At 41.5% G+C, this 17,638-nt stretch overlaps 1 protein-coding gene across 1 annotated transcript in view; it reads left to right on the top strand.

The window, feature by feature from the left end:
- Positions 1-17,638, top strand: part of LOC127959408 (voltage-dependent T-type calcium channel subunit alpha-1I-like) — a 110,615-nt gene that overhangs the window by 10,563 nt on the left and 82,414 nt on the right. The gene's annotated exons all lie outside the window — the stretch shown is intronic.

The raw sequence follows: 17,638 nt of genomic DNA, 5'->3' as shown, positions 1-17,638 counted from the left end.
TACGCCACACCCACTCGTCCCCAATCACCCGAATTCTGAACTCCTGTGCATCATCACCAGAACCACATATAAAGCCATCAGTCACCATCACTCATCGTCTGGTCTTGCACCGATCTCCTCACTTGCCTGAACGCCATTATTAAACCTACCTGAACTCTTGAACCCTCTTCATCCTCGTCAGTCTTCCTGTCCCCATCGTCTTCATCTGAGCACCATCTGGATCACCGTTCACCATAAGGGAAGTTGTGTTGTCACCGTTCATTCCACGAGTCAAGATTCACCTGTGTCTGAAACCTCTGATTCACATTAAACTACCTTATCACTGAATCCTCTGTGTCCTCGTCTGTGTCTGACAGAAGAACAGACCGCATGCAGAGCTCTTCGGACACGGGCGAGGACCGCACCGCGGATCCCTTCACGCAACTGGTTCACGCTGTACGGTCCTCACTGATGCAACAAACTCCCCCTTCTTCACCGGCTGTCAACACCGCTACAACTCCGGTCACTTCTTCAGTTGCCCCTGCGAGTCCCATGGCCAAACCAGAGACATACAGCGGCACGGCGGAGGATTGCAGCGGGTTCCTGCTACAATGTTCCCTCTATATGGAATCCAACTCTCATTTATTCACCTCCGAACGCAGTCGAGTAGCCTTCATCATCAACCTACTCTCAGGTAAGGCCCTCCAATGGGCTGAATCTCTCTGGGACTCGAACTCCCCTGCCCTAGGATCCGTCACTAACTTCTGTTCCCAGTTAAAATCCGTCTTTGGCCATCAAACTTCTGCATTGTCTGTCCATGACCAATTATTTACCATTCACCAACAGAGAGATGAATCCGTGAGTGATTATGCCATACGCTTCCGTACTCTCGCTTACATAAGCGGCTGGAATGAAACTGCCTTAATTACAGCATATCGCCACGGATTGAATGACAAGATACAAAGTTTGATAGTTGTGTACGAAGACTCACTAGGACTAGAGAATCTCATTCAGAAATCCATTCGAGTTGCCCAGAGACTCACTGCCTGTCATCCGCTCACTCCCACTGTACTTCCTCCGCCCGCTATACCATCTGTAGCTCCTCCAGCACCTGAACCCATGCAAGTGGACTCTCACCATCTGTCCGCATCGGAACGTCAGCGGAGGATCAATGCAGGGCTATGTCTCTATTGTGGGAGAGATGGACACCTCTTACCATCCTGTCCAGTTCGACCTCCACGCCCAGCGGTGAGTACCATCCATATACCTCCTCAAACTGCTCATCTAACTAAGACCTGGGTTACTCTAAGACACCTTTGCTCTTCTGTTTCAGTACAAGCCCTCATCGACTCCGGTTCGGCGGGGAACTTCATCAACCGGCAAACCTTAACTCGTCTCAACGCCAAACATCACCGAAGCCCTGTCGAACTCAAAGTAACCACCATACAGGGAAAGCCGCTGGGCAAGGGTCGTGTCCACTATTTCTCCCCCACAATCATCCTCCGCGTGGGACTCCTGCATGAAGAAGACATCACGTTCATGGTGCTGGAGGAATCCACCGCAGACATCATCCTGGGACGCCCCTGGCTTAACCTCCACCAACCTCACATCCATTGGCCCACTGGCGAGATCCTGAAATGGGGAATGTCCTGCCATCATACCTGCATCACTCCTCCAGCTAAAATCCCCAAGGTCAGTCCTCCCTTAAGGAAGACTTCCCTACCGGTCCAGTCCACATCAGTGGAGAGCCCCGACACGAAGATGGATCATATCATCCCTCCTGAATATCGGGCGTTCCAGGATGTGTTCAGTAAGCGGTTGGCAACGAAGCTACCACCTCATAGGCCATGGGACTGCGCCATTGACCTCCTGCCTGGAGCAACCCTTCCTAAAGGACGAATCTATCCCCTGTCCATCCCGGAGCAGAAGGCCATGGAGGAGTATATACAGGAAGCCCTCGCTCAGGAGTTCATCCGACCATCTACTTCCCCTGCCGCTTCCAGCTTCTTCTTCGTGGCCAAGAAGGACGGAGGCTTGAGGCCGTGCATCGATTATCGCCACCTCAATTCACAAACCGTCAACCTTTACCTTTACACCACCTTTACCTCAAATCCGAAAAATGTGAGTTCCATACGCCCTCAGTCCAGTTCCTAGGTTACATCATCGACCCATGTGGCGTGAAGATGGACCAGGGGAAGGTGGACGCCATCACACACTGGCCCCAACCCGGCTCCATAAAAGAACTTCAATGCTTCCTGGGCTTTGCCAACTTTTATCGAAGATTCATCAAGGACTACAGTTTACTCAGCTCCCCTCTAACTTCTCTCCTCTGAAACCGGCCCAAGTCTCTGTCCTGGAACCCCGAGGCCACTGAAGCTTTCCACCGGCTCAAACAAGCCTTCAAGACCGCTCCAATCCTCATCCACCCTGATCCCAGCCACCAGTTCATCGTGGAAGTGGACGCCTCATCCACCGGGGTCGGAGCAGTGCTCTCCCAGCAGCAGGGGAATCCACCACGACTCCATCCATGTGCCTTCTTCTCGAAGAAGCTATCCCCGGCGGAGCAGAATTATGACATCGGTAACCGTGAACTACTGGCCATTAAGCTGGCTCTGGAAGAATGGCGTCACTGGCTGGAGGGAGCCCAGTTCCCTTTCGAGGTGGTAACCGACCACCGGAACCTGGAATACCTCCGTGAAGCCAAAAGACTGAATCATCGCCAAGCTAGATGGGCCTTGTTCTTCACGAGATTCAACTTCAAGGTCACCTATTGCCCTGGCTCCCAGAACAATAGAGCCGACGCCCTCTCCCGTCTTCATCAAGCAGATCCCGAACCCGAATCTCCAGAACCAATCCTCCCTCCAGCCATGATAGTTAGTCCTATCCAGTGGAGTATTGATCATCTGATTGCACAGGAAAACCTTAAACACCCTGCTCCGCCGGGAAGTCCAGAAGGGAAACTCTTCGTCCCCCCTCAACATCGGATTACCCTCCTGGACTTAGCTCACACCTCTCCGGGCTTTGGACACCCAGGCAGGAGGCGGACCCTCTCGCTCCTACAACAGCGTTACTGGTGGCCATCGATGGCTCTGGATACGGTCCGCTACCTCAAAGGATGCTCCGTCTGCGCCATAGCAGACACCCCTAGAAGACTCCCGGAAGGTAAACTGGTGCCTCTGCCCATTCCTGAACGCCCATGGACCCATATCGGCATTGATTTCATGACTGACCTCCCTCTCTCTCAAGGCTACACCTGTGTACTGGTAGTGGTCGACAGGTTTTCAAAATCATGTAAACTCATCCCTCTCAAAGGACTCCCCACTGTGTTCGAAGCGGCAGAGGCACTATTCCACAACGTCTTCCGTCACTTTGGCATCCCAGAAGATATCGTCTCCGACAGAGGCCCCCAATTCATCTCTAGAGTCTGGTCAGCTTTCTTCCGTCTTCTAGGGGTGTCCGTCAGTCTCTCCTCGGGATACCATCCTCAGACCAACGGCCAGACGGAGCGTAAGATTCAGGAGCTGGGGAGGTTCCTGAGGATTTACTGCCACCGTAACCAGGACTGTTGGAGCCAGTACCTACCCTGGGCCGAATACGCTCAGAACTCCCTCCAGCAAACTACCACCGGGCTCACCCCCTTCCAATGTGTCCTTGGATACCAACCTCCGCTCTTCCCATGGTCAGGTGAGCCCTCACAGGTCCCAGCGGTAGATCACTGGTTCCGACAGAGCGAGAGGGTCTGGGACTCGGCTCACGTGCATCTCCAGCGGGCAGTGCGGAGGCATAAGGAGCAATACCAACCTGGACAACAAGTCTGGCTCTCGACGAGGGACATCCACCTCCGACTGCCCTGCCGTAAGCTGAGTCCCCGATACATCGGACCATTCACTATTGAACGGCAACTGAACGAAGTGACCTATAGACTCCAACTCCCTGCACAGTACCGTATCTCACCCTCATTCCATGTCTCACTCCTCAAACCCTTCACTGAACCTTTGTCTCCTCCATCCACAGAACCTGGTGATGATGCCGTACCTCCTCCTCCGGCCATCGAAGACGACAACGACATCTTCCAGGTGAGAGCTATCCTCGACTCTCGACGACGGGGTCCTAAACTGGAGTACCTTGTGGACTGGGAAAACTACGGCCCGGAGGAGCGTTGCTGGGTTAATCGTAACGACATCCTGGACCCCAGCCTTCTCACTGACTTTCATCAAGACCATCCAGACCGCCCCGCTCCCCGTGGCCGAGGTAGACCCCGTCGTCGCACAAGATCCCAGCCGTCAGGAGCCGCCCGTGGAGGAGGGGGTACTGTCACAGCCACACCTTCTACACTCCCGGAATCGGACACTTACGCCACACCCACTCGTCCCCAATCACCCGAATTCTGAACTCCTGTGCATCATCACCAGAACCACATACAAAGCCATCAGTCACCATCACTCATCGTCTGGTCTTGCACCGATCTCCTCACTTGCCTGAACGCCATTATTAAACCTACCTGAACTCTTGAACCCTCTTCATCCTCGTCAGTCTTCCTGTCCCCATCGTCTTCATCTGAGCACCATCTGGATCACCGTTCACCATAAGGGAAGTTGTGTTGTCACCGTTCATTCCACGAGTCAAGATTCACCTGTGTCTGAAACCTCTGATTCACATTAAACTACCTTATCACTGAATCCTCTGTGTCCTCGTCTGTGTCTGACAGTGTGAAAGACTAGGAATTTATTCTGGGGCTCAACAGTTCAACTAAGGCTCTTGTAGCATAAACTTGAGCTAGGGGTGAAGGAATTGTAGACATTAAAAAGATTGAAACATTACACAACCGTGTAAACAAACATCGTAATTGTTTTTCTAGTCTCTGTGCTTTAGATATCACTAAAGGTAATTTAATATATCAAATATCAATATATCTTCAACGTTGAAATATGATTGAAATAATGTCAGTTGTTGTTTCAACGTTGAAATAACCTTAAATGCTACATGGTTGAAAAAGGTTAACAAAAACACTTCTAAATCAACGTTGAATGAAAACATTACATTGTTTCAACATACAGATCTTGTAAAAAAAATCAACGTTGCTTTAGAAGTGTTTCTGCCTTTTAACGTATTATTATGATAATTAATTAGCATTTAATGAGTTTTGGATCATAACAGCTCTTCAATGTATATGTTAAAATATAATTATTATCATTATTAACAATAATAGTTTCACCCTCAAGAGAGCAGTGCAGCAGAAACCTTTTGCCTTATGTGATTTTGTGTGAATTTACAATTTTGTCTGCTTGCCTAACAGTTTACATTGCATTATTACATTTTTATTCATACACTGTCATGTCATTTGACCGTGGAAACCGTCCAATGAGAATGTGCGCGGCTCTGCGCGCCTATTTTAAATTTGAAAATATGTCCATTACTCTCGGTTGGAGCAGCTGCTTTGCGTTGATTACTCGGTCAGACCTGGATTATTTTATATCTGCCTGTTGAATTCTTACATTTTGAGCGAATTTTAGTTGATATGTCAATGAAGAACAAAAGCTGGAATGTGAACAGTGGAAGGGGTTGTACGTGGTCTGTAAATACTGGCGATATCAGGTAAGAAAACATTTTTCAGTCCTTGACAGTCTAACGTTAACGTTTAGGGACACGGGTAACTTAACTGTCATCTTAACGTTACTGCAGCCTCATAAGATAAATAAGTTATCTCTGTGTGTGTTTTTGTACTGCTTCACTATTAGCATGTATTTCATGTGTTAGTACCATCTGACATTGCTGTGTTTTGTTGTTGGTAAGTTAACGTTATGTGTTTATGTTGTCAGCTAACGTTAGTTTAAAACTCAAACGCATGAGAGGTAAAAAAGCGTGGGAATTAGTAAAGTGATAAAACCGTCATTTATTCTTTAGAAGTATGTTTACATAACATCTTCAAACACTGATAACGATATTGAAAAGATATTCGTTTACTCTTCTTTTTTTTTTTAGATCAAGCATTGGAATAAGATTTTTATCGGGGAGAACACCCAAAAGAAAGACCCATGATTCACCAACGTAAGTCAATTTTACCCACGTACTGTTCGAAAACCTACTCTAGGATAGTATAAAGTATGATTTTCATACTGTTACTGATAGAAAGTCTGAGTAACTTTCTGTCCTTTTGTCTTTCTTCTGCTGAAGTGGCGCACTGAAACGGGAGATTCATGTCACCTTCATCAGTTCTTTCTTTAATCACTGGACACGATTAAGGGAAAGACCCTCAGATAACAGGATAAATGCGGCTGCAGGTAAAATTATTTGATGGGGTTAGGGTTATTTGATTTTGGTACCTATTGGCTTTTTTTGTGTGCTTCCCTTGCTATGATACACATTTCTGATGGGATTGCCATGCTGTAAGTGTATGTTTACATTTTTAATCATGTAATAACTAACAGTCTCAAAGATGACATTACTCAGTTCATGTTGTGTGAATGTTATAATGGCAAAGTTTTTACAATTTAAATCAATTTCATATAAATAATATATATATATTTACAGTATATGTTTCCTCACAATGTCAAATGTGCTTGTTAAAGCTGCAGTAGGTAACTTTTGTACAAATATATTTTTTACATATTTGTTAAACCTATCATTATGTCCTGACAGTAGAATATGAGACAGATAATCTGTGAAAAAAATCAAGCTCCTCTGGCTCCTCCCAGTGGTCCTATTGCCATTTGTAGAAAGCCATCCGCTCCCAGTAAGAAACAACCAATCAGAGGTCCGGTCCGTAACTTTGTTTGTGTTCAAAATGTAGAAAAATGTATATAATAAGCGAGTACACCATGAATCCATTTTCCAAACCGTGTTTTTAGCTTGTCCTGAATCACTAGGATGCACCTACAATAAGTGTTTATATTCGGACTATTTTAGATTGCTTCGCGGGTATCGCAGAGGAGTAACCCAGTACCTGTGTGGTTCTTCATAGACAGAGAGAAGTAGCTCCGGCTACAATGTTCTTCTGCAAGACGCAAGCAGTTCTGTTTATTAACCGCTAGAGCGTCAAAAGTTCCCTACCGCAGCTTTAAGTGCGGCAGCTTTTTTTATACATTTTACAATTTTAATATGTAAGTTAACATTAACATTGTCGAGTCAGCAGGGCTAACGTTAAAACTCGCCGTTTGTAACGTTACGTTATGTATTAACCTTATAAAAGTCTGTCTAGCTTTAGCAAATGTAACATTATGCCGGTCCTAATAAAGTTAAAACGTTATTAACATTAGCCCTGAATGTGAAACATGCATCAGCCATCATAACGTTAACGTTAAATACCTGTGGTTGACTAACATTAATTTAATAACATTAGCTGTTAACTTGACGTTACATATTTTGCCTCTTGCAAACACCTAACAGTTAAGTTAACGTTAAATAAAAGGCTGTTGCAGGTTGGGACCTTGTTTTATACAGTCTATGATTTAACTTAGTTAACGTAATGTTAAGTTAGGACCTGACAAAGACTTGTCTCAGTTGCAGCTCGTTTTTAACTTAACGTAAGCAGTAGCACATTCAGTCAGTTAAAATTAACTTTCGCCCGGAGAGAGTGCGTGTACTTAAAACATGTCTCCTCTCGCTCAAACTTTATCCTGTGCACTCACAACTCTCTATGCTCATATGCTAGATATTAATTATTTTCGCACCTTTCCATATCTAACCTTTTCCGTTCACATCTTCGCATCTTTTACCGCATGCAGTGTGAACGTTCTGATCAATTAACATGGGCTCGGAAAAAATACGCATCACAGACAGAGTGTGTGAACCTGGCGTTAGGCTTATGCCCAGTCTGTTCTGTTCTCACACTCCACTTAGGTGTGCTGCATTCTGAATGGATCGGATAGCATACTGCAGGAGGTCGGGACCGCAGAAAATCGTGCTATAAAGCGATTTAGAAATTGCGCACGCTCAAATCGTGATTTTATTACGATTTTGATTAATTGCACAGCCCTACTTTATAAACTCTGCGAAAATAACAAACTATTCCATTTGACAATGAATGAAAATTCGAAAATCATGACCCATCTCTAAATTCAAAAATTGTACTGCGAGTCAGAATAATTAAACTCAGTCTTTTGCCAAAATTTGTGCCATAATCACACTTGATAGCAGTCCTTTTTACAAGTGGTTTTAAGATTTTGTTGATCACATTTACAGAGCACCTTGAACCCTTTTAATACATTTTAACCCCTTAATGTTCCTGCATTAGAAGCATTAATAGAGGCAAAGTTTGTTCATGCTCAATTTTCATTCAAGCTCCAAACTGCAATTATTGTTAAGCGGCAACCTAATGGCTCTGCTTTGGCGATGCTGTGAGGGTAGGAGGCAAAGTTGCCATTGTGTGTAAATTGAAAATAATACAATGTGGCCACCGCTGATGTGTAGGAATTTTTACAAGCATGATACATCTGATCTATTTTTCAGGTCAAGGCCTGGTGAGAGCCACTACAGAGGATCATAGCCATCATTGGAATTCTGAAAGGACGTGGGTGAATATCAATCTGCCAAATGAACATTCACATCTGTATATTAATACTGATTATATATGAACTTGTTTGTTTGTTACTGGAAAGAACTTAGCTTCTATTGTTTTTGACTGAAGGACTTGACCGTGTTTTAAGCCTATGTGCATTTTCTAGATGTTGAGCATGAACAGTACTTTAAACAATGATTTACTGGGTGACTTTTATGGCGTTTTTCCATTACCAGTACCAGCTTTGGCCATGCTCCATTTTCCATTGCAGATCATACCCAGAGATAGTACCCCTCAATGCAGATGGTTGTCATAGCAAGGCCACACACAACTGCCGCGACGTAATGTTCAATGCGACACACACACCTGCGACCTGCACATACAGCTGTCTCTTGATTTAAGTTAAAACCTTTCAGCATTACTCAGAATATAAAGACAGATACTTAAAGGTGCTCTAAGCGATGCCGGGAGTCGTAACTTCTTGTTGACGTTCGAATTGTTGTCAAACAAAACGGAGGCTAGCTAGACCCTCCCTCCTCCTCATCCGCGCACTAATCCCCCAAACCCCACCCCCAAATCTTTCTTGTCGCTTATTGGCTGGAACAGTTTGTTATGTTTCGTGGTGTGGGTGAGCCCAGTTTGTTTTTCTTGTTGTTTGTGGAGCCTGTGGTGTCTAGAGAGACCGCGTTTTTTTACAGTGTGTTCGGGGGACAGGCAGCTAGCGGATAGTGAGGAGATGTTTGCTGGATGTGACAAAAAATTTTTTGGCCTAAAAAACGTGTGACATCACTTAGAGCACCTTTAATTAATATAACATTTAATTTAACTAAAACAAATATCAAAAACATGTCTAATACTTCATCAACACGTCATACTCCTGGAAAAGACCCACATAAAGCTCATATTTTAAAATGATTAAAGAGCCACACAGATGGGAAATCAAAAATTACCTGTATTACAGTGTATGATGTAGCTGTCCATCAGTGTAAACAATGTGCAAAGTAATTAAACCAAAAAGGACACGATTTATAAAGTTATTGGCTTCTAAAGTAAGGAGTCGACTCTGAATCACTGAAACGAGTCGTTATAGATTTCAAATCTTTTGCCCATCTCTATGTACGTCACTAGGAACACTTTGCATAATAATCTCCGCCTACCGTGTTGGGAGAAACAAAACTCTGACCTACCCCCCCCACCCACACAGACGCTCTGGTTAGTGTTTGGTGTGATAGCATCATGTCGAGGAGACAGTGTGTTTTTAATTGTAAAGGCAAATTTGTTTTATTTTCACTGCCAAAGAATGAAGATCAGAAGAACCAATGGCATTTCACTGATGACTGCTTTTCTAATCTCGGTGAGTTCAAGGTGGGATTTTCAAGAGAAGAGAGAGAGTGAAGATGTTTTTGTTTAAATAATTCCAAGGATATGAAGTAGATTGATTATTATTTTAACATGATTACATTGCATTTCTACGTAGGCCAATTTTTGATGGCTTTTTTTATTCTGATGCGAGTGATGTACCATTTTTACACACTTATCTCATTAAAAGTCTGTCCATCTTCATTTCTGAAAATGTGTAACATTTGAGACCCCAGCTCGGTCACATTCATATTTCATTAATGTTAGTTACATAACTTGCTGTTCAGAAAGGAGTTACTGTGCATTCACACCAGAAGCGACTTGTGCGAATAAAGGCCAATTTTGCGGGTGCGCGTAGTAGGTACGGCGTAACATACACATTGACGTGTACCATATGTCGTACCCTTCGCCGTACCCTGACGCACACCTCCTCAAAAATGTAACTACGCGTCGCGATGACGCAGACTGCAAGATCTGTGATTGGTCGGCTTGGTAGTATCACGTTTCCTTTGAAAGCTCATATTTATGTGAGCTCACATCTATATGTGAGAACAGAACAGACTGGGCATAAGCCTAACGCCAGGTTCACACACTCTGTCTGTGATGCGTATTTTTTCCGAGCCCATGTTAATTGATCAGAACGTTCACACTGCATGCGGTAAAAGATGCGAAGATGTGAACGGAAAAGGTTAGATATGGAAAGGTGCGAAAATAATTAATATCTAGCATATGAGCATAGAGAGTTGTGAGTGCACAGGATAAAGTTTGAGCGAGAGGAGACATGTTTTAAGTACACGCACTCTCTCCGGGCGAAAGTTAATTTTAACTGACTGAATGTGCTACTGCTTACGTTAAGTTAAAAACGAGCTGCAACTGAGACAAGTCTTTGTCAGGTCCTAACTTAACATTACGTTAACTAAGTTAAATCATAGACTGTATAAAACAAGGTCCCAACCTGCAACAGCCTTTTATTTAACGTTAACTTAACTGTTAGGTGTTTGCAAGAGGCAAAATATGTAACGTCAAGTTAACAGCTAATGTTATTAAATTAATGTTAGTCAACCACAGGTATTTAACGTTAACGTTATGATGGCTGATGCATGTTTCACATTCAGGGCTAATGTTAATAACGTTTTAACTTTATTAGGACCGGCATAATGTTACATTTGCTAAAGCTAGACAGACTTTTATAAGGTTAATACATAACGTAACGTTACAAACGGCGAGTTTTAACGTTAGCCCTGCTGACTCGACAATGTTAATGTTAACTTACATATTAAAATTGTAAAATGTATGAAGTGAAGTGACATTCAGCCAAGTATGGTGACCCATACTCAGAATTTGTGCTCTGCATTTAACCCATCCAAAATGCACACACACAGAGCAGTGAACACACACACACACACACACACTGTGAGCACACACCCGGAGCAGTGGGCAGCCATTTATGCTGCGGCGCCCGGGGAGCAGTTGGGGGTTCGATGCCTTGCTCAAGGGCACCTAAGTCGTGGTATTGAAGGTGGAGAGAGAACTGTACATGCACTCCCCCCACCCACAATTCCGTCCAGCCCGAGACTAGAACTCACAACCCTTCGATTGGGAGTCCAACCCTCTAACCATTATGCCACGACTTCCCACAAAGCGTTTGCCCTTAAAAGAGGGTTCATTACCAACTTTATTTAGACCAACAAGCATCTCCGAATCACAACGCGAAGTATGATTATGAAGTTATGTGTTTGTTTTCTCCGAAGCGTCTTATCAGTATGTCTCGCTAGCACTAACAGTTATATGTAAAAACCCTATATGTTAAAAACGCGGAAACGCGTTATGAATCATTTTCCACTGATAACCCCGAAAAAGTCGGCGCTGATCTTCATTTACAAACACATCATTAAAATGAAGTGTAACTCCGTGAATACTAAACGAAGAGACATGAGAGAGAGATCTATAGAAAGCTTGACATGTCCACTTTAAAACTAAACAAGTGCTGCCGAAAACAGATATTCTGAGATAAAGTAATCCATATGAAAACAACGTGATGTCCAATCTTTCACGTCTCCCTTCATTATATCTAATGTGACCACGCCCCCGATCTCTGAATGCGCTATTCAGATACAAACTGAAGCGTGCGGCTTGAATATGCCCACACAGAAGAAAAAGCAGCGAGACTGTTCAAGTTTTTTATTTTACCGTTTGCTTCGCGATGAGAGGAATAAGACATAATTCACCCCAAAAAGATGCATTGTTTACCGTGAAGTTGTGTGCGGAACAACCAATCAAAATTGACTATGTTAGTTGACCAATCAGAACACAGTATGCTACCGAAAGGTGGGGTTTAAGGAAACTGAATCTTTTGAACAGCTTCGCGCGAACCGTTTGGGGATCTCTGAGAATTGAGGTAATTTCAAAATGATATTTTGACAAAATGACAATGTTTTTTAACCTTGGATGGATTTAAACCTGTTGTACAGGTCTTATAAACAGTGATAGGAAGCTTAGCATTTTCATCTTACTGGCTCTTTAATATCCACATCACTGCTGTATTTTTCAGATGTCAGATCAAATTGAGGGGAACAAGCCTGCATCCCAATGTGCACACTATCCATCCTAAATAGTATATAAGAAAATACAATATATATATTTTGTACAATAGTTGTTTTTACAGAACATCTCTGCAGTGAATGTTTTTGTTTAAATAATTCCAAGGATATGAAGTAGATTGATTATTATTTTAACATGATTACATTGCATTTCTACGTGGGCCAATTTTTGATGGCTTTTTTTATTCTGATGCGAGTGATGTACCATTTTTACACACTTATCTCATTAAAAGGGGAAAAGTCTGTCCATCTTCATTTCTGAAAATGTGTAACATTTGAGACCCCAGCTCGGTCACATTCATATTTCATTAATGTTAGTTACATAACTTGCTGTTCAGAAAGGAGTTACTGTGCATTCACACCAGAAGCGACTTGTGCGAATAAAGGCCAATTTTGCGGGTGCGCGTAGTAGGTACGGCGTAACATACACATTGACGTGTACCATATGTCGTACCCTTCGCCGTACCCTGACGCACACCTCCTCAAAAATGTAACTACGCGTCGCGATGACGCAGACTGCAAGATCTGTGATTGGTCGGCTTGGTAGTATCACGTTTCCTCCTACGCATTTCCGGAATGATCTTCCGCACTCTGGACCGCCCGCCATTTTTAAATTCCGAAATTCAGTGAAGAGCCAACATGGAAATGGACCAAGTGACCGAGCGATTAATTGAAGAAGTGAGGAAATACAACCACTGTATGACTCCTCTTCGGGAGATTACAAAGACTGCCAGATGGCAGCGAATTCAGTCGCCATTGTTCGCAGAAGCCCGCGAGGATCGAGGAATGTAAACACAGTGGAACCCGCTCGCGTCAACTAGCGTTTCGGCGGTGTAACTGCAGAGCAAAACAGACATACGCAGAAGAATAAATGCTGACCACGGCGTCGCCTATGTGCGTAGCCTACGACGTACACTACGGCATACACATTTGACGAAGAAGTATAAATTGGCCTTAAGGGCCGTTTCATAGTCAACGCATCTGTATGCATACGTGTCCCCAAGGCTACACATCGCTACGCTTCGGCTGCCATTATGCGTCGGTGCGTAGCAAAATGTGTCGTCCTAGTTTTTAATACACGATGTGCCGATGCACACAATACTATGCGTTGTTGGTGGGGGCGACATTGCAAGTATTGTACATTAATTCAAGTATATTATGTTTACAGAAGAAGAAGGTTTGAATACAATGGCTGGTGAAGAGGAAAAATTATGCGAGCTTATACGTATAACATACCACCGCCTATCTCTGCGCTGCCGTTATTGTCGCCGATGTAAAATCAGCAATAGAATGCACTCCTCTTCAGTTGTCATTGTGATCTGAATATCACGTGACCCGACTCTACTAATATCACCCGACTCTACTACCCCGTAGCGTGAGCGGTGTATTGCATACGCGTATCGCCTGTGACACTTGCGTCCACTGTTTAGACTATGAAAGGGAGCGAGTCACTCGCATTGCTTGCTCGCGTTGACTATGTAACGGCCCTATATCGTGCTATTTCACAACAGATGCGAATTCACGTCATGGGTGGGCTTCTGCCAGTTGAGTTCACGCAGCATTTTCAACCACCATTTTTATTTGGATAATTTTCAAAATATTACTGTTATCGTGTCATGAAATGTACTTTTAAAAGTATTTCAGGCGAGAATGTAGTTGTTTTAAACTCAAATATGTGGTTTATTTATAAAGACTATTTAAAAATGTGTTTCGCCGATTTCGGAGACGAGCTCCGCACGATCAGCGGGAGCTCAGTGATCATGTATTCGCTTAGAGCTGTTTCCCCTCGGCTAGACCTTGTGACATGTGCCGCTGGCTCTGATGTCTCTTTAGTGGTTCAAGATAAAATATAACTCGTTTGGGGTAAATCTAATCTTTGGTCTTTATTCAATTAATCTAATGTTATATATACAAGCAAGATCCTTTTTATTCCTATTTCTGTAAAAGTATGAAGAAGTATCATACAGCTCCGGGTATGCACATACAGCGATGAAAAGTTTGTCCTCCATTGTTGTTTCGGATTTTCCCTCCGCTTGCTACGTCATAATCACGTCACTACTAGAGTAAGCTCCTGATTGTTTAACGAGGCGCGGAATTTTGCCAAAGTTCAGATTTTTCAAATCGCGAATTTCGCCCGACTTAACATTGAAATCACTCGCGCCAGGCGCTCTATTCACGTCTGGAGTGAACGCACCATTAGAACTACCGATTAAGGTGTAAGAAACACTGGGACAAGCCATTATGTACAGTAATAGTACGATTTGATTAGACATTTGAACTTAAATTGAAGTGTTCAAGCCATTAAAGGGTTAGTTCCCTTTGAACAAATTAAACATAAACATCTTCAACCATTTGTTTTTCCTCTTCCACGGTCGGTGATGCAGGGAGTCTTGTGATTGATTGTCAAGCCAGCCAATCAGAATTTAGCAGCCTCATCTCTGATTGGCTGGAATTATGGCATACTGTAATGCTGGGTTGTGTTGAGCAAGCGAGCTGTCTGCACTTAGAGAGCACTCAGGGCTGGTATGAGAGGAGCAAGAAAGTGAAACTTTGCACATGAGAAAGAGAACGTCTGTGCACATCCAAATACTTATTTTAAATGCAAAATTGATTTTTGTTAGCTCGAAATATTTTATTATCTGAGAGACAAATATTTATCCGCAAAACTCAGTTCACACGCATGCAAAATTTCCTTTCGCATGCTCAAAATGTGATCTTGCGCGTGCAGAATTGTGACCGAAATCTATCCCCGTAAACCTTTTGGCATTTATCCTTATTCTGTTGTGAATATGAGCTACTCTCTCCCAAAGCCACAAACTAGAGAAGACTCAAACTGTGATGTTATCAGGGGTAAAATCATTTTAACATTGAGCTAATTTTTTGGTAAATTTGGAGTGCTGTCAGAGAACAACGACAAAATCAGTGTTGCCTACACCGTGTTATCCTCTTTTTAAAATTTGCACCCTGTTGACTTAAATGGGGCAAGTTTTAAACCTGCTTTTAGCCTCTTAACATCCTTGAAGCGATGTTAATTCAGCCTGCGCACACACCTGTATTTACTTTCTGTCGAAGTCCAAAAGACTTCGACCGAAAATAGGAAGTAAATACAGGTATGTGCGCTGGCTGAATTAACATCACTTTTATTCATATCTTTCACATCTACTGCAGTCAGATTCACTGTGTTCACTCTGAAAGGAATCACTCACATGACTTAACATTTTTCTTTCGAGGGGAAATATACATCTCAAATGGGGATCTGCACTGAATGGATGGGACATTGCTGTAAAATGTCAGAAAAATTTATGTATGTATTTAGTGAAAAAGTTGTTGATGCAAATGCACTTAACATAGACCTTCCAGTTTTTGTACATTCAAAACACCATATACTAATATGGAATGTGTGGACATAAATTGAAATGTTGCTTGTAATTGCTGTCAAATAATGTTTATATTAAATGAATCCCATGCACTAATAAGAAAAGTCTGTAGATATATTGGAGTTGCTTGTTATTACCTTCAAATTATCTTCATATAAGGTCAGTCTCATGCACTTATAACGAAGGTGTCTATAAATCAGAGTTGCTTATTATTACTGTCAAACAGTGGTTATATAAAGTAAACCCCATGCCGTAATGGAAAATGTATGTACATATATTGGACAGTTGCTTGTAATTGCTATCAAATATTGTTTACATAAAATAAACGTTTATTTTTACATATAATGGAGAATTGCTTGTAATTACTGTCTATTAATGTTTATATAAAGTGAACCCATACATTGAGTAAATGTCATGTTGATATATTGGAAAGTTGATTTTAATTAGAATAAAGCAATGTTTATATAAAGTATACCTCATACATTGATGATAAAAGTATATAGATTTACTGGATAGTTGCCTTTAATCACTATAATATATTGTTTATATAAAGTAAACCCTTGTACATTAATGGTAAAAGCATGTAAAGTTATTGGAGATGTGTTTATAATTACTGTCAGGTGTTGGTTATATAAGGTAAACCCCCATATATTAATTGTAAACGTATGTAGATATATAGATATATTGGGAAGTTGCTTATAATTACCATAATAAAAATGTTTTTAAGGTAAAGCCCCATACATTAAAGGTACAAATATGTACAAATATTGGAGGGTTGCTTGTAATTACTATAAATAATGTTTGTATAAGGTAATCCCCTGTACGTAAATGGTTAAAGTGTGTAGAAATATTGGAGAGTTGCTTGTTATCATTGTCAGATAATGTTTATATAAAGTAAATCCCCATATTTAAATGGTACAAATATGTAGAAATATTGGAGAGTTACTTGTAATTACTGTCAAATAATGTTTATATAAAGTAAACTACCGTATTTAAATGGTAATTGTATTTAGAAATATTGGAGAGTTACTTGTTATTACTTTCAAATAATGTTTATATAAAGTAAACTACTGTATTTAAATGGTAATGGTATTTAGAAATATTGGAGAGTTACATGTAATTACTGTCAAATAATGTTTATATAAAGTAAACTACCGTATTTAAATGGTAATAGTATTTAGAAATATTGTAGAGTTACTTGAAATTACTGTCAAATAATGTTTATATAAAATAAACTACCGTATTTAAATGGTAATAATATTTAGAAATATTGGAAAGTTACTTGTAATTAAAGTCAAATAATATTTATATAAAGTAAACCCCCATATTTAAATAGTAAAAATATGTAGAAATATTGGAGAGTTGCTTATTACCGTCAAATAATGTTTATATAAAGTAAACCCCCGTATTTAAATAGTAAAAATATGTAGAAATATCGAAGAGTTGCTTATTACCGTCAAATAATGTTTATATAAAGTAAACCCCTGTATTTAAATAGTAAAAATATGTAGAAATATTGGAGAGTTGCTTGTTATTAATGTCAAATAATGTTTATATAAAGCAATAACAGTTAAAAATATGTTTCTTAAACTTAATATCACAAGATCTTATTTTTTTGTACAGGATATAGCCAATATTTAACAGGAATTTACTATAAATAGACTGAATAATGACAAAATAAAATTTTAAAACGATCAATATACTGGTATTGGGCTTTAAATTAAGGTAATTATACAACATTTTCTGTATGTTTTACAAAGAAAAGTCTTTGCTTTGACAAGGAGTTCTTGTAGATGGATCGGATTATCTTAAAAATATACCAAATA

The sequence above is a fragment of the Carassius gibelio genome, chromosome B6 (assembly GCF_023724105.1).
Source record: "Carassius gibelio isolate Cgi1373 ecotype wild population from Czech Republic chromosome B6, carGib1.2-hapl.c, whole genome shotgun sequence".
In the NCBI taxonomy this organism is placed as follows: domain Eukaryota; kingdom Metazoa; phylum Chordata; class Actinopteri; order Cypriniformes; family Cyprinidae; genus Carassius; species Carassius gibelio.
Note: the sequence above shows the minus strand (reverse complement) of the source record. Positions and strands in the feature narration are given on the sequence as shown.